The sequence below is a fragment of the Crocuta crocuta genome, unplaced genomic scaffold (assembly GCF_008692635.1).
Source record: "Crocuta crocuta isolate KB4526 unplaced genomic scaffold, BGI_CrCroc_1.0 scaffold101, whole genome shotgun sequence".
In the NCBI taxonomy this organism is placed as follows: Eukaryota; Metazoa; Chordata; class Mammalia; order Carnivora; family Hyaenidae; genus Crocuta; species Crocuta crocuta.
The window spans coordinates 6197825-6222758 of NW_027527956.1; the positions used below are offsets into that span (position 1 = coordinate 6197825).

Genomic DNA, 24934 nt, shown 5'->3' on the forward strand with positions numbered 1-24934 from the left:
AAAAAAAAAAAAAAAAAAAAAAAAACCTTAGGTATAAATTTAACAAAACATACACAGGAGCCATAAACAAAAAATTTAAGACACAGATGAAAGACCTGAACAAAGGGGGGCCCCGTATTGACAGGCTCAGCACAGCGCCCGCCTAAAGGGGACTTTACAAACGTCTCTCCCTGTCACATACAATCATCACCACCACCACAGCGCCATGAGACCATATTATAATTTCTTGCCTTCTTGTCAGAATCCAGCCACTAAACAATAAACCGCTTGAAGGCGGGACTGTGAAATTCTCACTGTTGTTTTCGGTACCTAGCCCAGTGCCTGGCACATAGAACAGTACCCCTGGCTCTATCACAAGCAAGCCTGCCCGACGCGGCCGATGGAGAAGGCTCTTCAGAGATGTCCTGTTGGCAGAGAGTCCTGGGTTCGGGTCATTAGAAAGCTACGTTCCTGGCGGTTTGGGTTGGAGCAGGGGTGGTGAGGACTGACAGGCAGAAAGTTGAGGAATAAGGTGAAAGAACAGGGCAAAGCCATGGCCAGCAGAGGGCTTGACAGGGTGAAAGAATTTGAGAAAACTGAAATGCCAAAAAGAAGAAGCCATCGGGAGGTGAGAAACAAAATGGACGCACGGAGCAGGGGCGGGGGCCTGCTCGTAGAAGGGCCCTCAGGAGTGAGGGGAGCCGGCTTAGGGCACATGCAGAGGGGAGACATCCACTGCAAGGTGGTCAGAGGCAAAATGGGTGTGGCTCAAATATTCAGGGTGTCTGACCCTCTCTGTGGGAACAGTTATTTGTTGGAAGAGCTAGTCTGGGGAGGAGCAGGCTTCCGTAGACTCACAGGGTTTAAAGGCACAAGGTGGGTAATAAAAAAGTTGCTGTCCAGGAGGGGGAAAGTCATCCAGTGTCCCCGAGAGCAGAGCTGATGGCAGTCTATAGTCTCTGCAGGGCCAGGCATCCCCTCGGGCCGAGGTCAAGGGTCCCAGCCCACGGCACGGAGAGGGTGGGGGGCTGAGTGCAAGGGAGAGTCTACACGGATGGGCCCCACGAGAGCCGCCTGCCTTGCCTCCGCTGACTCCCTTCTGTGTCTTCACGAGCTTCTGGGCTCTTGGATGTGGGCCCAGGTCTCACCAGCCCCCACTTCTCTGTATTTCTGAGTCTACGCAACCACTGTTTCCTACGATGTTTCTATAGTCTACTAACAAAGCTTGTTCATTGTCCTAGCAGCAGAAAAGATTCCAAAATTCATCTTCTCCATAATTCAGACCCAAGTCGGCACCACGGCAGGCTCGGGTAATTTGGCCAACACGCTGGCCACGATTCCTCACGTTGTAATCCATCATCATTATGAGCCGTATTCACAACATTTCTTCTTTTGGCATCCAGTCTGAAATGCAAAGGATTGTTAGGACAGAGAGAGATGAACCAATGAGATACTGAGGCCCAAGTATGTGCTTTGTTAGAAATGAAAATGGAAATATGATTCCAGGGGAAAAAAGGACTTTGTCGCAACATGGTCACACACTCCTTTCAAAACATGAAAAATAAATTCACCCTCAAGAAAAAGAAGAAAAATGGGTCTGACAGATCCATTCTCTCGTATCTTGAGGTTTCTCCTCTGAGCCTATGCATCAAGGATCAGCGTGAACAAGCAAGGCCACGCCATCAGGAAGATAGCCTGCACGCTCATTGTCACCAAGTGGGTCCTCTCCTCACTGGCCCGTGCTTTTTAACCCAAATGTGATTAAGTGGCTTGTCCCAGAAATGAAAAAGTCAGCTTCCAGCCCAAAAGTACACAGCTTACGTACACGGTGAGTGTTGCTATCACTCCCAACGTTTACTACAAATTTGAATGTCCATACCTGAGATTGGATTTCTAATCCAGAAGGGACAAAATACCCTTCAGTAGCTTATTAATTACAAATTATTTCTTGTAGCCTTTTGATGTGGGGCAGAAGGATGTATACTGGGCAGAATTACAGTGTGTGTACAGAGATTCTGCAGCTTTTCAGGAAGGACGGGGGCTTACCCATCCAGGTTTTGCAGACGGGGACCCCACATCCCTCCACTCGTTAGCTCTAACACACAGAAATGCAAGCACTTACCTGTCTTTGCTTAGGTCAGTTAGACTTCCCACACAGCTAAACGGGGATGTGGGCAAACTGCCTGAGACACAGTAGATAGCAACAAACATCTGTTAGATGCTTCCTGGAACTGAAGCGACAGGTAAAGAAGAACCCCTTTTGATCTTATTGGAAGTCCCAACCGTAAAAATCCAAAGCAGGCTCCAGGCTCTGAGCTGTCAGCACAGAGTTCACTACGGGGCTTGAACCCACAAACCGTGAGATCATGACCTGAGCCGAAGTCGGGTGTCCAACTGACTGAGCCCCCCAGGTGCCCTGGAAAATGTTTAAATTACTTGAATTCAGAACTCTCTTAGAAAATCCAAAATAACGTATGGCAGGAACTAAGGATCCAATCAGAAACCAGACCCAAACGACCTGGACTTCACGAAGCTCATTTGAGTAATTCACATCTCTAGTGGGATAGAGTCTGGCAAATTGTACTGCCTCCAAGTTTAACAGGTAATGTGTAACTCACCATAGAGGTCCGTTTGGAGGAAGGTCAGTGATCTGGTATTATTATGGTAAGCCTACCATAACCGACCCCTGACATCATCTTTCTCTCACAAGTGGGGGGAACCAGCTCGTTCAGAAGGTAGTAACACTGCTTCATCTCTCCTGGTTAGCAGTTCACAGCCAGTGGATCCATTCTGAGTGTTTATCCTGCCATCTGCCTGACTGCGCAAAGACTGAGGTTTTTCTGATAGACATCTCTGCCACCTTCACACCTACTAAAATCAAGTGTCATGTTCAGCTATTAATACTGAGATGGGACACATAAAGTCCAGATAACACCTTCACAATGTGAGATAGATTCCCGAGTCGAGATTATATCAAGATGATATAAAAACTTTCAGGATGAAGGGGCGCCTGGGTGGCTTAGTCGGTTAAGCGTCCGACTTTCGCTTGGGTCACGACCTCGCGGTTCGTGGGTTCGNATGAAATCATGACATTCTCCTTACTTCCGAAGCACACAAATCAGCCAATTATTAGAGTGTTAAACTAGTTGCCCGGAAAGGGGGTGCATCAAAAAATAAAAACCAGTTACTATTGTCTGCAAGTTAGAGAGAGAGAGCATGTCTAATTGGGCAGAGTCGGGGGAAGGACCATTTCAGGCTCATTTTCCAAAGCAAATCAAGAGGAAGCATTTAGAAGAATTCGGTTTCACCAGCTTTGCTACCCACTTGTTACAAACGAGCTGCGTAAGCCAGGCCACCTCCCAGAGAGTAAGGATGCGAGACTCATGCACAAAATGAAATTCCTGGGACTTTCCAGCTCCGATAGTTTGCAATTTGCTCCGTTTCGAATTTAATGTGCTATGTGAAAATATGTTTTAAAACAGATTTTGATGAAAGCTGAATAGAGACTGCCGAAAGATGGGTTCTCCGTCAGTAGGCCCAGTGGAGTGAGGAGTGTGGGTCAGAGAGACCGCGGCCTGCCCACAGCCGTTGGAGAGCTGCTGTGTCACCGTCCCTTACATATTCAGAGAAGACATCGCGTGTGTCTTCCTATGGGCGAAACTGACATGACATAAGTGAGCATTAACATATGTTTTCAATCTTTATTAGAAGCGTATTAGCCTACAGCACCGTGGGGACTTTCTGCAGGATCCGTGCCTCTGCGGTTGAGCTGTCCACATTCTCTCTGTTGCAGATTTCCTCTTCCTCCCTCCCCCGGCCCCCACTCCCCCTTTTTGTAATTTAACTAGAGAAAACGGCATGTTAATTTCAGCTGCACCTCTGCTGGGTCATTCTCGGGTCAGCAGATTAGAGACACCGACGGAAGAGAGAAGACCGTGCACTGCAGCTGCAGGGCAGGGTGACCCGGCCATCAATCAGCCGCCGCGCGTTTGAACAATGACAGTCATCTGTCAGAAAGCAGGAGGTGGCGCCTCATTAACACACCGCTCACCTGCCCTGAGCTACACCTCGCTTATAATAATATCGATCATTCACCTCCGAGGGGTTTCTTTTTTTCTGCAGGATGAAATAACAAGCGCTCCGCTGCCCCCTCTTCTCCCCTTGGAGTTCACACGAAGTGGGTGGTGGCGGGCAGGCCCGGGCGGGGAGGGCGCCGTGGGGGCCCACAGACCTGGGTGCGCTGGCCATCGGAGCTCCGCGCCTCGGTCGCCGGGAGCGGAGCCGTCCACGCGCAAAGCGGGGGCGGGACGGACTGGTCGTATGGTGGCGTCCCCCACTGTCCTCAGGAAAGGACTCTTCTGTTCCTTGTAGACACAGGTAACTTGAAAAGAAAGGAGCCAAAACACGTTGGGGCTTATGAGCGCAGGAAGCACCGTTCATCTCTACCAAACGCCTGCTCTTCTGCTGGGTGAACGTTCAGAGAACTCAGCTTAAAGGAAACCCTGAAGCCCCGGCCACAGAGAGCGTGCTTCCGGAGAAGACTCTGCCGTGAGCCCACATGTAGTCGTGTCCCCACAAGGCCACCATCGAGTATCTCCTGTTAGACACACGGCGCGGCCCGTGCAGCGCCAGGGTCAGGGACGCGTGTGCCTCTCTCTGCTGGGCCAGAAAGAGACTCTTTTACAATGTTTTAATGGAAAGCCCAGAATTTAAACTTAGCCCACCGTCCAGAACTGTCCGGAAATTACAAAAACGTGCTTCTCTTGCCCAGTGGGGGTTTCAACACACACACACACACACACACACACACACACTCAGCCGTTTTCACTTGTTAGAAAAGGAAAATAGAACATTTTTTTTTTCCAGGGCAGGAAAGTAGCCATAGGCCGCTACTGCTCAGAGGAGGCTCCTGGGCGATAAAACTGGGGGAAGCAGCCTTTCACAGGCCACGCGAGCCCGACAGCAGGGCCAGCATCGGGGCACACTGCTCACGACAGAGGGGAGGGTCCTCACGGAACCTACGCCTGGGCAGAGGGCCATGCCGGCAGACAGGGGCTGGGCCCCTTGTTCTGAGCCACTCAGGCCGTGGTCCCTTACAAGTGAGTCACTGAAGGTCTCGGGAAACCAGGAGGAAGGAGGTGGCCAAGCTCAGGAGCACCGAATGCCTGGGCCAAAGGACTAGTCTAGGTTTCTCCCAGGGGACAGGCGGGCCAAGGACAGACCAAAGTAGCAAGGGAAACAGGCTGAGGGACCCAGAGACCACGGAGAACATTTGTCCAGGGCCCCAGCACTGTACCACGAAGCTGTGCCTTTGTCCCATCCTACTCCGGTGCACTTAGTGTGATTGCATGTAGGCTGTTGGTGACAATGTCACACACAGGCCACCTGGCCCGTGGAGCTGCGCTGGCCCCTCCGTGGGGAGCCTGCCTGCCCCTGGGGTCCGGCGGTTCTGCGTGCGGCCACATCTCCTCAGTAATGTTGAGCAGGTCGTCTATTAAAAGAGTACAGGTGTTTGATCCTTTATCTGCAATTACAAAATCCAACAGTGTTTGAAAACTGAAAATCCTTTAACTGCTCCTTTTGTGACAAAATCTGACCTGACTCTAACTGGCGGGAGACGATTAACAGTTTCTATTTATTCCATTTAGACTGAAGATTCCTGTATTCCATTGCAGCCACTCATGCATTCAACCCTGGAGCACCGCCCCTGACTCCTCCAGGAGTGTTATTTAATATAAAATACAGAAAATAGCAGTGCCTGGGGGGCTCGGTCATTTAAGAGTCCGACTTCGGCTCAGGTCATGATCTCGTGATTCTTGAGTTCGAGCCCCACATCAGGCCCTGTGCTGACACCTCAGAGCCTGGAGTCTGTTTTGGATTCTGTCTGCCTGTCTCTCTGACCCTCCCCTGCTCATGCTCGCTAGCTCTCTCTCTCTCTCTCTCTCTCTCTCTCTCAAAAATAAATAAACATTTAAAAATGTCACAAAAAATAATATAATAAAACGTATAAAATACACATGCATTGTGTCGCCTTTCTAGAATCAAAAAGATTCTGAAGTCGAAACCGCACCTGGCCGGACGGTCTTGGAACAGACACAGCCGAGCTTATCCGTCTCTGCCTCACATACGAAGGGTTCTTCGAGCTTCTGTCGGGACATCGCGGCACCGCATCCTTCCTGGAGAAGACAAAACCACTCCAAAAAAAAAAACCACACAGTTCATTTTGTCTTTTCCGCGAACCCCCATGTGGAAATGGCCCGTCCGTTATCGTCTTCCTCCTTTTCCGGATAACAAGGGAAGGTCTTGGTTAATAAGAGTTCTGCCGGGAACACCGAGTTAGCTCCTAACGACACAGCCCTGGCGCATTTCCGGGGGGCTACGCTTCAGCCTGGGGGACCCACCGGAGACAGTATCCCCGGAGGAGAGGCCCGAAATCGAATCGGTCTCTGCTTTGCCAACTCTTCATGCCTCCTCCTCTGATTTGCAAAAGCCATTATCACCGTTTCTCGAAGGGGGAAAACATAAAATATAGGCCCACCCGGTTCTAATTCCCAAGAACTTAATCTACATCACACAGGATTAAAATATTGATTTTCCGGGAAGCTACTGGAAGATAGCAGGTGGATTTTGATGCAAGAGCCTTATGTGGGCGAAAACCCAAATCTCGCGTCTGGTGACGGCCGTCGTGTTTACTGTCAACGGCCTTCCCCCGACACCTGTCCTGACTGCTTTTGTTCCACAGACGTTATTTGCAAAACTTTGTATTTGAAATCAACCACCTGGATGTCTGAGTAAGATTTTTCCCAGTCGGAGGGGAATGACCCTTTCTAAAACACGGTCCAGCCTCACGATGCAGCTCTTTATGTGTCCTTTATTTATTCAAGACATTGAAAATGCGCACAGAACACGCATTTAATTTTTAAAATAAATCCCTCTCCCTTTCTCCCCCCTTCCTCTTCCTCTCCCTTCCCTTCTCTCCCTCCCCCCTCCTCTCTCCTTCTCCCCCTCTCTCTCTCCTTAATTGCCCGGCCTTTACAAACCCATGCCTGCAAAAGAAACACCCGTCTATTGCTCTGTCAAATGTGCCTGGCTGGGAAAGCTATTGGGTTTATAGAAGAGACAAACATTTCAGGCATGCCATTCTGGGGTAATGAAGCATGGCAACAAAATATACCTGTGCAACATTTGATAAAGATGAGCTGACACGCCAGTCCAAATAGGTTCTTCCGTGTGTCTGCACGTGTCTACCATCATCGCTTCCATCTTAAAACAGGAGGCGAGCAGGACAGCGGCAGCCGGCAGGGACCGAGGGAGAGCCGCGCACGCAATTACCCGTCGTTTACCTCTGGCCTGATTGCGCTCCCACTACCCTTAATTTATTACATGTTTTCTCCCTTTCTATGCAAAAAAAAAAAAAAAAAAGTGGCTCAATTTTTCTTTCTTTCTGTCGCTATGTCCTTGCTTTTACAGGGGCAGCGGGAGAACACAATAGGGAAAGTCCCTGGGTGCTCAGCACTGAGTCTTAAGTTAAAATGCCTCTTAGTGGGGTTTTTATGGCCTTTATTGTTGTTTGATTAATGCAAAGCAAAATGAAACCCTACAGTTACACATGGGTACATCAGCCAGAGAGAGGGCCAATGTACGCGATCCTTTGGTTTACAGAAAACATCTTTTGTTGCTTGAGAATGAGAGTGGGGGGGACAGAGAGAGAGAGAGAGAGAGAGAGCGAGCGCACGCTGTAGGCCGGCTAAGTGAGACTGGAAGATGTAGGAAACCCAGTGACCCAAATACAAGCCAGAGAACTGTGTCTGATCCCTCCTCGAAGCCGAGTGGGCTTTCCCGGGTTCGTCCACCAGGTTTCTGGGTCTGGTCAACTTGCGTCTATTCCCTTTCTTGGGCACGGCCACCTTGGAAGAGTCCCCTCCGCAGGTGCCTCAGCTGGGACAGCGCCGGGACGGAGGGAGGGCGTCTGCCTCGAGCCCGTGCTGCCCTCCTGACACCTGGCTTCACAAAGGCCTGCGCCATATATTGCCTTTATACGCTTTCTCAGGAGGTACATCCTATTTATAAAAGCAGTGCAGAGAAACGGAAAAGGGTATAATAGCCACTCTGTATTATAAAGCTCTTCTGTTGAAAGAGCTGGACAAAGTGCCTTGGGTTATTTGATTTCTTTCTTCATCCCCTGATAGCAGTGGCAGTTTGGGTGGTGTGTGCGGTGACAATGGGCACTTTGTGGTCTCCTGACCCCCCCAAGAACCAGACACACACAGGTTTTCCTTTTGTTCACTCATCTAATTACCAACCCTTCATTATATCTCTTCTCAGACATATAAACTCCAGTTAACCTTTACATTCAAATAGGATGGGTCTTCCATTTGCTTACATCGGAGTACGAGTGCTCGAAATGGTCATTTCCATGCACAGCGATCTAGGGGAAGGACCATTGTCTCGTCCCCCCAGACCTTGTCTGTACCCAGTAAATACCTTGACTAAACAGAATAAGGAGCAGCCACATGGGATTTGGTCTCAGGGGGGCCTGGGTTCGGGGATTTGCCCCACTCTTCATTAACCGGGAAAAGTCTTACTATCTTTCAGCTTCAGCCTCCCCTTCTCTGAAATTAGTGTAGGAAGATTCTAGACCTACCACCACCAGAGTTGCTGGAGAAAATCAAATGGATATGAAAGCACTCTGTATCCTGTAAACACTACCTCTAATTCCATTTCTTCTTTAAAAAATGCTAAAAGTGGTTTATGTAGATAAAAGCAAATTTTAAAAACTAATAACAGAATAAAGTTGTGTTCCATCTCAAACACTTACTGGTAAAAAGGGGTGGGGCGAAGCCAATGAAGCCACAAATACTAATGCTTCTGGCCTTACAGAGTCTAGGTTCTATAAAATTCCCAGTTATTTAAGGCTCTGTCTTGTCAAAACCATTACATTTACTTCCTTCTTTTAATTTGCAAAGTAATGGTGAAAATATCCCTAGAGACTTAGAGCAGCGAGAACTGTCTAATGGAAGTCATTCAATAAGTTGCCTGTTGTTTTATTGGTAATAGGAAACATGCTCTTGACTAGAAGAGATATATTTTTATCACAGAACCGGCCATTTCTTAACCACACAAAAATAGTGGAGCTGACAGAATTCTTAAGGTAAATTAAAAGGTTCCTTTATGTTCTTCTGTTTCAGGTTTTAAGTCACATTGATTGAGGTCTCATTTGACAATTATCAATTTCAATAAACACACACAGCCATACAACTACCACCGGAATCAAGTCATGGAACATTTCCATCACCCTCAATCCCATTCGTACCGAATCTCCCCCAGCCCTGGTCTACAGTAGCCACCGACCTGCTCAAGTCTCTGTAGGTCTGTCTTTTCAAAGATTTCATATACATGGAGTCACAGAGTATGTTGTCTTTTGAACGTGGCTTCTTTCACTTAGAATAATCCATATGAGACTTTTCCGTGTGTTGTACATATCAGTAGTGAATTCTTTTCATTTCAGAGGGTGCGTGCAGGTATTCCACAACTGTCTATTTACCAGTTGATGAATATTTGGTTTGTTTCTAGATCTGGGCAATTATGGATAAGGCCACACACACATTCCTATAATCCCTGGCCATCCATTGCTCAAAGGAGGGGATTCTATTTTCTTAAACTCAAATGTATATAGATTTTTGTGCGGATGTGTATTTTCATTTCTCATAGATAAATACCCAGGAGTGGGATGGTGAGTAAGATTATGAGGGTCCGTTAAATTGCTTTCCAGAGTAGGGACACCATTTTGCATTTGTACCGGCAAGGTATGAGGATCGCAGCCGCTCCACATCCTCGCCAGCCCCCGATGCCGCTGTTTTGTTAGTCACTTTAACGGGCGTGTCCTAGTGCCTCGCCATGATTTAATTTGTATTTGGTTAGTGGCAGATGATGGCGAATGTCTTTTGGTGTGCTGATTTGACATCCGTATATCTTGTTTGAGGAAGGCTCCTTCAGATCTTCTGCTCGTTTTTCATTGGGATGTTTCTCTTAGTATCAAGCTGTGAGAGACTTTAGTCTATCTGGATACCAATATTCTGCCAGATACGTGTGTTGAAGATACCTCGCTCAGCGTGTACCTCGACCTCTTTTGTCAACAGCGTCTTCTGAAAAGCAGAAGCTTTTAATGTTGAAGTCCAATCTATCGAGTTTTTTGGTTATAACTCAAGAATATTGGAATTTTTCTAGTGTGTAAATTAACTAGAAAGAGTCATCGATCAATTGCAAGGTTCTCCTCAAACAGACAAAACTGATCCTGAGAGTTCTTCGCTACGACATTCTCCCTTCCCTTCAAGAGTAGGGGAAGTTCCAAAGTCCACACAAGGGATGTATGGTGGCTCCGGGGCTGAGATCAACAAGGCTGGTGAGGGTGATCCTGAGTAATTCAGGCAAGAGTTTGGAATTTGGTGGATTTAAGGGTAAAATGACTGTAGACGATTTAGTTGCTCTGCTTTCTCAGTTCTTGACTCACTTCTGGTAATGAACTTCAATAAGGAATTCGTCGATTATGAAGAATTAAAAAGAAAGCCTTACATATGACCAATAGACAGTTTCATAAACTGTTCACTCCCATACACATGCTACTCCTTAATATGTGCATAAAAAGCGCTTCTCTTTATTTGTTGAATTGTTTTCTTGGAGGGGGAGGGACCTGAGGGTTGTGAGGTTCTCCTCAATTAGATGTTGGTATCGTCTCCGCAATGCAGACAGGAAGGTCCCCGGTCTCGGTGTGAGACCTTCCCCATGGGTGTTCTCCTGAGCACCTGCCATTTCTTGGGTTCCCCGCCCTCACTGGCCCAGCCACCACCTGCTGACGCTGGAATTCTCCGGATCCCCGCTGGTGGAGAGAGTCCTGGGCTCCCGCCTTTTCCATCTCTGCCTCCTCTCCTGCTGCCGTGGCCCCTGCTTAGCTTGGCGTTTCCTTTCTGCTTCTTTAATGCTTCCGTGACACCTTCAAGGAAACACTTTCCTCTGACCACTCGGCAAACAAACAGGGCTTTATTTTAATCCGTTAGTGATTCTGCATCTTCAGCACCTGCACAGACCCTTGCTCAGCTCAGATTCCTGGCGCAATGGCGACCGCCGCTCAGTGCCGCTCTGTTCCTTCTTGGTAGCTGGGCCCTGAACTTTCTCCGGGCCAGCTTTGCAGTTCCCCGTTCCCACCGGGCACAGGCCCTCCTCTCCTCTCGTCCTACATGTACCTGCGGCCGCACTCCCGGGGCTTGGGCCCTCCCGGGCGACTGGTGTCAGACTCAGAAATTCATCTGCTCTCTCTAGTCCAACAGAAGCCACTGCAGGTCAAAACCCCAGAGAGCCCTGGTGCCTCTGTCTGCCACCTAAGCCTGACACGCCCCCCCCAACCCCGTCACCCAAAGCCGTCAGCTGTTCAGCTGGGACCACAGCTCCCATCCGCACGCAGTGCTCCACAGGATACCGTAGTTCCAGAGAGAAGCCACCCTGGCTTCCTGTTCCGCCGGGAAGTCAGGCTGTGGTCAGAGAAAGAGGGTTAAGAGCGCATCATTTCCAGGTGGGGCAGATTCCAGCAACCCAAGGTAGCAGCGACGGGCTCAGCAGATGGACCGAGTCCTCTCGCACTTGGCGACACCCATCCCAGCCTCTTCAGTGGAAGGGGGCTGGGGACAACTGGAAATGTTCAGAATGATTGACCAAAATGGTTTAGCAATCCCTCGACCAGGGGCCATTAATCTGAAAATGGCTCTGAGTCTATTTGATTTCAATAGAAAGAAAAGACTCCTTTTGAAATGGATAGTGACAGCCAAGTTCAGAGATAACAGACTGGCAGTGACAAGGCTGTACTTCTTCAAACAAACAACAGAAAGCCTTCCTGGCTGTGTTTGGATAGTTTCGGTCAGTTGGTTTTGAAGGTCACCACGAGAGCTTCTCCTGCCCCCTTCCCGCCACCTGAACTCCCAGACGTGCAGACTTGCTTCTGGGGAGGCAGGGACAGGCGGACGGGGAAGGATGGGGGGGGACGGGCAGCCTGAGGGGGCCCCCAGCAAGCCTTCTCCCTCTACCCCCTTCGTGAGCAGCAGACCTTGAAGGAGCACAGGGCGATGCAGGACGAAGCGAGGAAGGTGCGGGCCAGAATGAAGGCTGCGCCGGCCCTTGGAGAGCGGGCTCCCAAGTGTTGGCGTGTGCACGCGGCCACGCACAGGCACACGTGTGGCCTTATCACCGCTGCAGGGCTGGACCATCGCGGGAAGGACGCTGGGACAAGGTCATGGGAAAACACTCCTTTGAATCCCTCGTAAGCAGGCAGAGGAATTAGGACTGATTTATGAATGTATTTCCACAATTTACTTGAAAATTTGTAATGTCTGTGCAGCCTAGCAAGAAGAAAAAAAGGCGAGGGTGCTGTGAAGGAATGTTCTGTTCCACTTTATTGTAAAATTATCCCATGCTACCTGCTCTAATCCCGTGAAAACAAATTAAATCCTCACTAAGCTGACTTTAAATCAATAGTTTCATTTAAGAATAGTGTGACTTAATAAAAATAAAAAACTAACTGGTCCAGCCAATTTAAGAGGGGAATAAATCATTGCCCAAGGAAAAATAGCAGATTTGACTTGTATATGGGCCCCAGATCTGGTTAGGGGGAGAGTCTGTGTCTAAATTAACTCAGGCCGAGGATCAAACTCGTCAACCCCACTCAGGAATCTTCTTTCTTATGCATCCCCCAAAAGCAAGGATGCCGGCCACCCCAACAATGGGGAGCAGCATCCTCATCAGTATTTTGAAAAAGAAACAACCACTAAGAAATACAGGAGGACACCTGCGGGGTCCTTCTTGAGCAAATCTGTGCTAATAGTGCAGCGGTTACACGCGTGAACTAAGAATCACATTTTTGATTAAAGCAGAAACAGAAAGGTTCCTCGTGAAGATGTGTTGGTGAAGGTAATACATTCCTCAGCCAGCAGGGACAAAGGTAAAATTAGGTGTGGGTGATTAACACCAGTAATTATAATAGATGCAGGATCTATTTGCAAATCTTCTTTTAAAATATCTAAGACTTGCTTGTTTTTGCAGTATACTAGAGTTATGTCACCATTTTATGAAAAATGAAAGTCATCTAGAAATAAAGATTACAATTTTACTAAAGAGCTCTTTGCAAGGGGGTACAGAGAAAACTGTGATACCATAATTCTAAACTAGTACTTTACCCCAGTTAATGAAGAACGTGTTTATTAATCACATAAATTAGAAAAATGCTTAGGACCCAATGCTGGCCCACTTAATTTATTATTATGTTTTGAGGACACATAAACATTAAAGTGAGTGCCTTCGGACCATGACACATCAATATTATCAGTGTCACGATTACCACCAGAGCATTTTTAAATTTTCATAATTACAAAATGTCAATTCCAGTTACTCACTGATGTTTGCAGCCAATGGGATGCTTTTATTTACCATGTTGACACTAACAAATAAGAAAGCCTATCCTTTCTAATGTAAGGCTTAATCCAAAAAAAGCCAGATAAGACCAGCTATTCTTTCCCATAGCCCCTCTTAGGGACTAAATTGATTTTGTTGGCCAGAAAAATCACTTGGCCAAAGACCTAGGGAGCCAGTTACTGAAGGCAGCATAATTTGGCAGGGAGCACTTCAGCCCAGATTCAGGCTCTAGGCACACTTCTGTGTCATCTGTATAGTTGCTGGATATTCTGGCCTCAGTTGTATCATCCATAAAACGGGAATGACAAGACCTCCATAGTTGATTGATTTACAAGACATAGAGGTCTTGACCAGGCAATGGTACTTCCCGGGAAAGGAAGGAGTGGCTGGGCCTCGTTTCTGTGCAAAGATGAGCATAGTAATTAATTTCAACACAAAAACCATTGGCTTGTCTATGGCATTTACGGACATCCATCCAACAGTGGAATCACCATGCAACCATCCTAAGGCGGGAGCCCCAGGAAGGGCTACGGCAAACCATCACCACTAAAGAGCCTGTTACCCTCAGGTTAACTAAGGGGTGTTCACAGCTGTGCCTGCTTTGAGCCAAGTCCACGGTTCAGAATGTAGGGCCATCACACTCGGGAGACCTGGATGGCGCGTTCCCAAACTTGCTCCATCTTGAACGGTGGGCAGGACAAATCTGTGGTTGTTTCTTGGTGTCACTCTCGGCCTGCTGCAAGCCAGTGACCTGACAGCTACAAACCAGCAATGTATTTGTTTCTATTTGTAGGAAATTAGGAGCGTTTTCCTCTTCTGGAAGGTCAATCCTTTGTTTTCAATACCCACTCAAGTGAAAACTTGCACGATTATGAAGCAATTCTCCCGCAGTCTCTCCTTGAAAAGTGCTCTAAAGTCATTTTGTGAATAGCTCCTCTCAATTACCCTGGAGGCAGGTGGGCGGGTTACAAATGGAGAGACCAAGAATGAGCAAGAAGCCTGGCCAGGTCATGGACAAAGGATCACGTGGCCGAGACAAGGGTTCATAAGCCCCTTTCGCGCCTCCCCACCATCCGGCCTTCGCCTGAATGTCTGTGCAGTGTAGACACCGCTCCCGTCAGCCCCGAGCCTGAAGCATCAGCACAAGAGCTATCGTCGGAGAAAGTGTCACCAGGTAACATTCTGTCAGGCTTCTCCCCGCGGGTTGAACGGATCGGCTGAACTGCCGATCCCACCATCCCCTTTGCCTGTCAGAAGCCCTCACCCTGTTTTGAGCCTGTTATCACAGCCAAATGACTCAGGAGACACCCGATGAGACAGGGAGTCACAGTCTTTTCTTGCCAATCAGGCTGAGCCAACATCTGTGGTGGTGCCAGGTCTACCAACGCCTGTCGCCTCGTGTTGCAAAGCACAAGTCGACGGGTCCTGGGTCTTCCCAACAGAACACATGAAGCCCAGCTCAGCAATTTCCAAGGCAGAGGCCATTAGACCCTGGGGTCTCCCCGCTCAGCCTGTGAGTGGACAGACAGGGGTCTAGGAAGCTTGCCCAAGTCCCGCGCAAGCTTGCTGTCAGCTTCCTAAACCTCCCTGAGGACAAGAACTCTGGGCTGCCAGTCAGGCCCCAGAGCACCAGGTGCCTTCCCTGGAGACTGGCTTGTCCCAGAGCTGGGCACAGGGCCCTGCAGCCTTCACGGGCACCCAGGTGATTCTTCGCAGCTGAAAAGTTTCAGAAATAATTACCAATAAGCCTGACTCAAGGTCAGGGTTCTAACCTTGGCGGGACGTAAGCAAGTCGCCTGTGCCTCTTGCACAATGCAGCCCAGTTTCTGCACAGTTTAGTGCAAAGTCAGAGTGGCAGTTCATATGTGGATTTGGCGTTTCAGGGCCTGTGTGCAAATCACTAAATACAGCAACAAAGAATCCTGAGAGGCCAGGATTTCCAGACCCTATTGTCTCATTCCCCAAATGGTTCGTGGCAGACAGAGGAGGGGAGCCTCCTGGCTCTTTCATGGGTGGAGGCTTCTAGGAGGTCAAAGCACTGGAAGAGGAGCAGATAAGAAAAGAGCCTAGTCTTCCCTTCCAAACGCCCACGCTGGATAGCTCCACAGTTTAACTGAAGACCACGTACGCCACCCACCCAAATTCCAATCTCCCGAGAGAGGAGACAGATTCAGGTGGAAGAATCAGGCCAACCTCTGAGGGGGGTTAAATGAGACATTTCCAGCCAAGCCAGTGGGAACACGGACCCACCTTTCCCCAGGAGCACTGCCCGCCATCTTGTGCTGCTAATTTCTAGCAGGAGCTGTCACAGACATTTCGTTTCTTTTCTTTAACTCCATCTGCTAAGAAAATTGCTTTGCAACCAATAAAAATCCAGAGACAAGCGGCCAAAAGCCCCGGGAGCCCAGGACAGCGGCCCTCTGTCTCCAGGTGCTTCCTCCCCGGGCAGGGAGAGGAGCCCCTCCCGGTGCCCTGCTCAGCCGCAGAGGAGATCGGGAGAGCGGGCCACGCGGCCCTGGCCTGCTCTGATGCCCCTGTTTGGGAAATTTGCTTCGTGTTTGGGGCTACGCACATTCTTTGCAAAATAATTTTAAAAGCCTCGGGATACTTGGCATAAAAAGCCAAACGATTACTGTATTTCCACAAAACACAAGCAGCTGCGGCAGAACCCATAAAAGCGGCAGATGGGTGTTCTGCTCCTTGAGGACCCTTCACGTGGCCTGGCCTGCCGGGTCCTGGAGCTGCTCCAGCCACGGCCCAGCCCACCGCCCCTCCCGACAGGCACATTGGGGGGGGGGCGGGGATGGACGCTGCCCCTCCCCAGCCAGGCAGGGGCAGCAATGTCCAGAGAAGTTTGTTGAGGAAAATACACAAGAGCACCCAGGCTCCGACTACCGCTCTCTCCCTATGAATCCCCTGCACTGGCATTGCCCCCGGAGAGAGGAGGGGCTGGGGACACGGTGGCTGGGCTGCACTCAAGTTCCGGCCATTTCTTTAAGGTGACTGGTCTGGGCACTGGCCCCATGAACACACTGCAGCGCACTGCCCTCGAGAGCGGGGGGCTTTGTCGACTGTCCTGAACGAATGGCTCCCTTTCCTAAGACAGATTGATCTTCTGGTAGTTTGAAAATCCTGCTACAATCCCGGGGCAACTTGGTGGCTCAGTCGGTTAGGCATCTGACGTCAGCTCAGGTCACGATCTCACACTCTGAGTTCGAGCCCCGCATCGGGCTCTGTGCTGACAGCTGGGAGCCTGGAGCTGTTTCAGATTCTGTGTCTCTCCCTCTCTCTCTGCCCCTCCCCCTCAAAAATAAATAAAAATTTTTAAAAATGCCACTATAATCCCAACCTGGAAAGATTTCCTGGAATCCCAGCCCACAGGGGGAGCCGTGCTCCAAGCCGAGGTCCCGCGAGCAGTGGTGGCCACCTGTGCTCCTTCACCCCCATTCATGTGGAGGCCTCATCACAAGGACATCAGAAAACAGTGTCAGCACCAGGAAACGGACGAGAATGTGCTGCAAGTGGCAACACCCCAGGCCACAAGTGGGTGACAGCAGGGTGACACCTGTCCCCAGGTGACCTCCAGAGCACGGTGCTCCGCCCACATGCGCAGGGCTCCGTGACTCCCCCTTGTTCGGTGGGCTCCCTGAAGGGCAAAGTGAGTCTCAGAGCCACGCTGTTTTCTCATGGAAACACTGAATAGATGACTGAGTTATACTACAACACCTGTCTCCTCCAGCAGAGAAAGTTTTTGAGGACAGGGATCTTACTGTACCAATTGGTACCTTTGTCTTAACTCCCAGCCTGTGATAGACACTCAAGGAAGCGTGGACCTCAGTCATGTGACCTGCTGGCTTGACTATCTGCTACTTTATGAAATCACTTCACTGGGTTTTACACACCCATGTGCTGCATCATTGTTACACATAATTTGTCTACTTCCCAAAATATTTTAGGGAGCTTACAATTGCAAAATATATATGCACATGAAATTTTTTTAAAGCATTTAAGAAAGAAGGCAGGTAACCAAAAAATGTAAAATGAGTAAATAAATATACAAGCGGTCAGTGGCTGGATACATAACATAACTGAATTCTGAATTTGAGCTTCCTAGCAGTCAAGTCAAAAAGTGAAATCTAGGGGCGCCTGGGTGGCTCAGTTGGTTAAGCGTCCGACTCCAGCTCAGGTCATGATCTCACAGTTCATGGGTTCAAGCCCCACGTGGGGCCCTGTGCTGACAGCTCAGAGCCTGGAGCCTGTCTTCTTCAGATTCTATGTCTCCCTCTCTCTCTGACCCTCCCCTTCTCATGCTGCCTCTACCTCTCTCTCAAAAATAAATAAAATATTTAAAAAAATTTTTTTTAAAAAGTGAAATCTATTATTTTCTAAGGACATTAAAGTTGTCAAAAAAAGGCAAACGTTTTTTCCAATGTCAAGTTCTACACTTAATTTATGAAGCAAATACTAACACAAAAGACACTGATTAACATCATTAAGTCTTCAACAACATTTTTTAAAACATAAGGAAATGTTGATTACTTGAGCATCTCCTGTAAGATAAAATCAAAAGCCAGGGTGCCTGGGTGGCTCTGTCAGTTAGGCATCTGACTTGTGATTTTGGCTCATGTCGTGATCTCACAGTTGGTGAAATCAAGCCTCACTGTGGACTCAGTGCTGACAGCACAGAGCATTGGGGGCTCTCTCTCCCTCTCTCTCCCTCTCTCTCTCTCTCTGCTCTTCCCTGCTCTTGCTCCCTTTCTCTCTCAAAATAAATAAATAAATAAAATCAAAAACCTAATTTCATTGTTTTTATAAATTCCAAACTTAATACATTATTGTAAAATATTTTTTTTATTTTATTTTGAGAAAGAGAGAGCAAGAGAGAGCACGAGTACGCTGGGGAGAGGGGCAGAGGGGAGATAAGGATAATTTTAAGCAGGTTTCACACTCAGCACAGAGCCCAAAGTAGGGCTGGATCCCCCGACCCTGGACCATGGCCTGAGCCGAATTCAAGAGTCCAACGCTCAACCAACAGAGCCACCCAGATGCCCCATAAAAGATTTCTATCTTGTATAAACGAATGGGAAGTGGTTCTTTTCTAAGACAGGATTTTGTTTTGTCTCATTAAATATATTGCCATGATTCTTTGCTTCTCGGTGAGCCTAGAAATTAGAAGAAGGGGTGTTGCCAAACCCTTCAACCTGTCTCTCTCAAGATTCAACTGCCGGCTCAGGGCTTCTGCAAGTCCTAAGTGGGAGTCATTCCAGATACGCCCGGCGTGGCCCCGTGTAACGGAGCCCCTGTCTGCACCGTCTGGTACCACTGCCACCAGCCACGGGTGGCTCTGGATCACTTGAAATGTGTCCAGCACAACGAAGGAACTAAAAGCCATTGAATTATTCTCTTTAAAATGTTTAAAATGGCAAATTTTAGGTGTATGTGTATGTTTTACCCACAATAAAGAACAAGGTGCAGAAAGGTTACAGAAAGGGGGTCTGAAAAGGAAGACAAGTTTGTGTTTGGGATTTTGCCAAATCTGGCACGGTTTTGATAGGTTTATCAGAAGATTTTCAAAAGAGAGCTTGTGGTTCCTCAAGAGTCCATTTTATTATAGTGGTGCGGGCCGAGAGTTTAGTTTCCTCTCTGTGAAAATCACCACATTTCTGAAACAGAGTTCGTAAATCTTTTTAAGGGAAGTCTGTCCAAATCACAGGTATCCTGTCTTACCAGAGGGACTTCTATGCTGTATCTTTGACTTCAGCAAGCCCTTGAATATTCTCCTTAAAATAGAATAAATAACAAATGGAAAATACGCATAAAAATATACATTAAACCTAATTTACGATCCCGACCAAAGATTCAGCTCACCTTCCGCACAGAAACACATGCATATAAGTATAGAGCCAGAGCTGGGTGGACAGAGAAACCTAAAAGATCTCAGATAACCAAACCCTTTGGTAAAAATATAAGGTAAAATCTGGACCTTCCTGCTGGTATTGCTTTGAAACAAGTGTTCTAGGTATAGAACAAATTTGCGTTTGGCACTTTCCGAAGCTATTTCTTTTGGAGTCAAGCCGACCAACACACTGCATCGATCTCCTGCGGACAGAAAGACCAAAGAGCTTGACTTCACGCTGCCACAAAGTCTTCATGCATCTTTCACTCGTTCATACGTCGTGTGCCCAGACACTGCATTTGGCAATGGCAAGATAGTAATTTTTTTTGAAATATTGCCTTATTTCTTTTTTTTTCCAACTAATTCCTTTCTGTGCTTTGTTCTTACTCCCATTCAAGCACCTACATGCTCTGTGTCGATTGCCTCTTGGGGGAAGTAATTTGCAGAGGAGGAAGNTGAAATATTGCCTTATTTCTTTTTTTTTTTTCCCTACTAATTCCTTTCTGTGCTTTGTTCTTACTCCCATTCAAGCACCTACATGCTCTGTGTCGATTGCCTCTTGGGGGAAGTAATTTGCAGAGGAGGAAGGAACGAACCTGTGAGTGTCTGCCAGCTCCCGTGTCCCAGACCTGTAGTCCCTCGGAGGAATGAACCAGCAAAGCCAAGACACTGGGAGGTTTTCAGGATAGGTAGGCGGCCTGTGTCCCCCGCCGTCCACCCCAACACATCCTCAGATTAGGGAAGAGCCTCGTGGCCTGCAGGGAGAGAGGGGGAAGACAGGCAGGGAAGGGAAGAGGAGATAGCTCAGGGTCAGGCATGTTCCCGGGAGGAACGTCCCCAGAGCCCAGCACGAGGGGAGGGGCCGCCTGTGGGTGCGGCTCCGCCATCTCGGTCAGCAAGCCCACGACTGGTCTCCGGAGATTTCCACCCTCTGGTGTGTGGCAAAGGCAAAGCATCGAGTGCCATGGAAGCAGAAGGAGAGCCAGCATGGGGCTCGCGCTGAGAGAGACACCTCCAAGCTCGCGAGCAGATCCGCGTGAGCATCGGATGGGACAACGGCCAGCACAGCCTCTCCGCACTGGGCAGCTGGCCATACACCGAGGACGGTGAGGCCCACAGGCTTTCCTCGGCCCCCCAGCAATGCAGGGGAGGAAGGGGATGGGGCATTTGAGGGGTTCCACAGCTCTTATTCGTTTCTGCAACTCTCAGAGAAAGGGTGGCTGGAATCAGGTATTAAATCAGGTCACCAAAAACTAAAGATCTTTCCACTTCTTACATGAGAGTTTGGAAACCAAGAGCTGTCCCTCCTATAAATGACATTCAACAGTATGAGAGCTGGCGTCAACTCACTGTCACGAATGAGCTTTACCTTTGCATCTCCGGACACAACGATCCCCAGATTAAAGTCTGCCTTGGCTGACAGCACGGGTGCTCCCGGACCGGAATGTCCTGTTCCACGCGGTTTAACCTCCCAGACTGACAGCTGCTTATTTGTTACTTGTGTAGACTGTGGGGGAGTCACCAGGGCGGGAAGCGCCGACACGGAGGCCAGGGGTCACACCTGCATCAGAGCGCTGGCTTCCCTCAGAGGCCTGCTTTCATCCTCTGCAGTGATCGTTTCCCCCTCACAAACGGTTTTATTAATAGTTACCTCTGGGACCTAACTGGGGAATTAAACAGTGTCACCGAGGCATCTCTGGGGAAGGACAGCTTCCCCAGGATCTCCTTTCCAAGCCAAGAATTCTTGGAGCCAGAAAGGGCAGTTCTTTCTCTCCTCCAAAGGCACCACTATGTTCCAGCTGGGAGGCAGAACCTTCCGGAAGATGCGCTCCTCCCCCCGCCCCCGCCACGGATGGCGAGGCCACAGGGATTGGAAACTCCAGACCAGCGCGATCTTTTACTCTGTGCACCGAGAACCTCTCGCCCTCCCGTCTGGAAGCAGCACGCGGGGTTTTCCCAGAGCCCTGGGGGTGGCGGAGGACAAGGTCATAGACGTCTCCAGATGAATCACCGCCGAAGACCAACGCAGAGCAATCCGTCCTCACCAGTGCGTTCTTGAGGAAATGTCTCCGACAAGCCACGAGGCCGGAGCGTTTGGACGGATGCGGCTGCTTCCGTGCGCTTGCTCGCGGCTGCCCTTGGAGGACGGTTATCTGCAGGAACGGACGGCANCAGCACCCCCTGCCGCGCGGCGACCTGGCAGCTGGGCACCTTCTCAGTGGCCGCCCGAGTCCCGGCACCCGCGACTGCCCGGCGCCGGTAGCTCGGGCGCTCCGTGCAGAGACCCCTCCTTGTTCCTTCACGAACTCTGTCCCAACCCCGTCGGCCAGCACGCTCTCCTCTCGCACACGCAGGCGGCCCGGGGCCGACAAAGCCCTCCCTGTGGCTCCCCTGGGATGCCTTGCGGCCGGAGCCAAGCAGCGTATGTCCGACGGGCCTTGGTGTCCTCGAGCGCGCATGTTCTCCAAGACCTGTCTCCTCTCCGAAGCTGTGGGTCCCGCCGCAGTGCCTCTGCTCATGCGTCTTCCCCCCCTGAATGCCCCTGCCCGTTGCTCTGCCTCAGCTCCCTCACCTATGAAATGGGTATCATAGTGACACCTTCCTTGGAAAATGACAGGGCTCAAGTGAAACTATTCATACTGAGCATTCAGAACAGTGCCTGGATCATAGTGGGCTCTCAATCAATAATAGCTTTTTTTAAATGTTTATTTATTTTTGAAAGAGAGAGGGAGAGAGATGGGGGAGGGGAAGAGAGAGAGATGCAGAATTCGAAGCAGGCTCCAGGCTCTGAGCTGTCAGCACAAAGCCTTACACGGGGCTCGAACCCACGAACCATGAGATCATGAGCTGAGTGAAAGTCGGACACTTAACCAACTGAGCCACCCAGGTGCCCCTTTGATAGCATTATTGTTATATTATTAGTATTATTCTCTCATTCTTCCTTCCTTCAAACACCAGCCCACATCCACCACCTCCGGGAAGCCCTCCATGACACAGTCATCTATGGTCATCTCCCCTGAGGCACAAACAGACACACTCTTCAATACCACTGGTGGCATTTGCATGTGACCTGACTTGGGACGAAGTCCCTGTAACCGGACTGCCGAGGGCACCACACGCCGCCTCCCCTTGTCAGAGCACGGCACCCTCTGGGGTGCTCTGTGTGCTGCTGAGCGGCTGAATCACACACACCAGAAGCCCCAGAGGGAGTGCCTGGCAGCCCAGCCTGCCCAGAACAGGGCATGTGAGTTAGCCAGCTCTGGAGGTCAAACAGGCATTGATGCGCCCATTCCCCGGATCGCTGTCTACGCAGGGGATCTGAGGCGGGGTCCCCTCGGCCGCCTGGTCCACCCGGAGGCGAGCTGACCGTTTACATCCTGCACGATGGTCAAGTTTACCCTCTCTGGTCGGAGAATGCTGCCTGTTGGCCAGGAACGACACCTCGGCACACGATGTGCCTGAACGTGAGGAGGAGGGAGAGAGGCCAGGGAGCGGGCGGTGGTAGCTTGTCCAGTTCCATATGCCCGGGTCACAATGGAAACATCGCTCGTGAAAGGGTTATGTCAGTCTCCAAAGACACCACTGCCAGGAAGGCCGCACCCCAGCGCGTCAGTAGGTCAAACACCCGTGTCACTGGAAGTCTCCCCAGGGGCTTCTAACAGCTGAGCCCACAGCTCTTCGTCAGTACAAGTTGTGCAAGAGCAGATGGCTCCTGCGTCCCTTGACCTCACCCCTGCTTCAGCAGGAAAGCATCCGGGAGTTGCCTGCAAAGCTGAGGACACCATGGAAGGCGCCTTCTGCACCCTGGGGTGTCCATGGAGCAAACCCGCTAAGAGGGTGAGGGTGGGCAGCACGTAGACAGCTCTGGGGTCACCGCGGGACAAAGGCCACTTTATGTGTGACTTCATTTGGGGGGGTCAGATCTTTCCAGATTATCGAGGTGCTATGTTATAGTGATCATAGGAATTTGGAAGCATTAATATTTTAAAATAGAAAGAAGGGTGCATGGGTGGCTTAGTCAGTTAGGCATCCCATGCTTGATTTCCATGCAGGTCATGATCTTGGGATTCTCTTGGGAAAATCCTGCTTGGGATTCTCTCTCTCTCTGTCCGTCTCCCACTCATTCTATCCCTCTCTCTCAGAAACAAATAAGTATTTAAAAATAAATAATAAATCTGGCCTGTGTAGCAACATGGATGGACCTTGAGGGTGTTATGCTGAGCAAAATAAGTCAGGCAGAGAAGAACAAATATCATATGTTTGCACGTATAGGAGGATTAGGAGGAACTTGACGGAGGAACAAGGGGGAGAAGAAGGGCGGAAATGGTGGGGGAAAGGGAGAGAAGCAAACCATGAGAGACTCTTGAATGCTGACAAAAACTGAGGACTGATGGATGTGGGGGGAGGGGGGGATGGGCATGGAGGAGGACACTTGTGGGGATGAGCACTGAGTGTTATGTGGAAACTAATTTGACAATAAACTATTAAAAAAAAATAATCCATTGAAAAATAAATAAATAAATAAATAATAAATAAAATAAAATAAAATAATACAATAGAAGGAAATGGCAGTCCCAGTCATGATACAGCATCACAATAGGTGGCTAATTGCAGTAATAACCCATTGTACTTGGGACAAAAAGATGCTTTTAAACTACAACGAAGGATCTTCTGAAGCCACGTCAGGGAAAACAGTATAAAGCTCGCACTCGACTTTCCAGGGAGAAGAGCCTTTGGTCCTAGAACGAAAGTAATTTTATGCTAAAACAACTCGTGCGGGTTCTTCCTAACCACCAGAGCTGACCAGGACCTTCTAGAAGAGCCAACATAGATATTCTGAAGACAGAAGGTTCTCACTGGTCCTGGAAGATTAAGTCCTCGACAGCAAGATCAATGACCTGCAAAGGAGCCCCTAAATCAGGGTCCCTCGACCTTGGCACTGCTGACACTTGGGGGGGATAATTCTCGGTTGTGGGGCTTGTCCCCACTAGGTACGAGCAGCACCCCCTGGTTATGACAATCAAGCGTCCGTCATGATCGCCAAGTGCCCTTGGGGTAGGGGTGGGGGGCAAAACGTGCCCTCTATCAGGAACCCTTGCCCTAAATGAACAGGAAGGTCTCCTCCGTTTGTGACCTCGTTGTGATAGTCTACCCCTGTCCCCTGACGGTCCCCTGATGAAGCGGGCCAGCACATTTTACCACGATGACACTGCAGCTCCAGGGATGGAAAGGATAATCCCTTATGCTCCTCCAAGAGATTTTCCAATGGGAGAGCTTCCGAGTGGATCAGGCGATCCCGTGGTTCCAGGGTTCCTCATGTTTCATGCATGGGACGTGGCCTGGGGGCGCCCCTCCTGCCGCATGACTAACTGTCTCGGCCTCCCCAGGGAACAAATCCTCTGGCTTTCGAAGGACACCCAGACAGGTTGCTTGATGATCATTGGGACACTGTGGCACTGATTTTTAAAATGAAACACACATAAATATCCTGAGCCTGGGGGTTATTTCTCTCTAATCTTGATGGCCTCTCTCATCTTAAAATAATTTACAGGAATCCTGCAATGATCGTGGGCCCAGGGTTGCTTCCCCTGCGTGGCCGTTCAG

The 24934-nt window shown here is 49.4% G+C and overlaps 2 long non-coding RNA genes across 2 annotated transcripts; both read right to left on the reverse strand.

Moving 5' to 3' along the window:
* Window positions 1–3834: 3834 nt before the first annotated feature.
* LOC144222210 (uncharacterized) lies at window positions 3835–6148 on the reverse strand. Its single transcript, XR_013332342.1, has 3 exons — window positions 6050–6148; window positions 5276–5503; window positions 3835–4360 (listed from the first exon to the last, which is right to left on the reverse strand). It is a non-coding gene; the product is annotated as an uncharacterized LOC144222210 (long non-coding RNA).
* Window positions 6149–18931: 12783 nt separating this feature from the next.
* On the reverse strand, window positions 18932–21365 carry LOC144222211 (uncharacterized). Its single transcript, XR_013332343.1, has 3 exons — window positions 20700–21365; window positions 19927–20085; window positions 18932–19533 (listed from the first exon to the last, which is right to left on the reverse strand). It is a non-coding gene; the product is annotated as an uncharacterized LOC144222211 (long non-coding RNA).
* Window positions 21366–24934: the final 3569 nt, after the last annotated feature.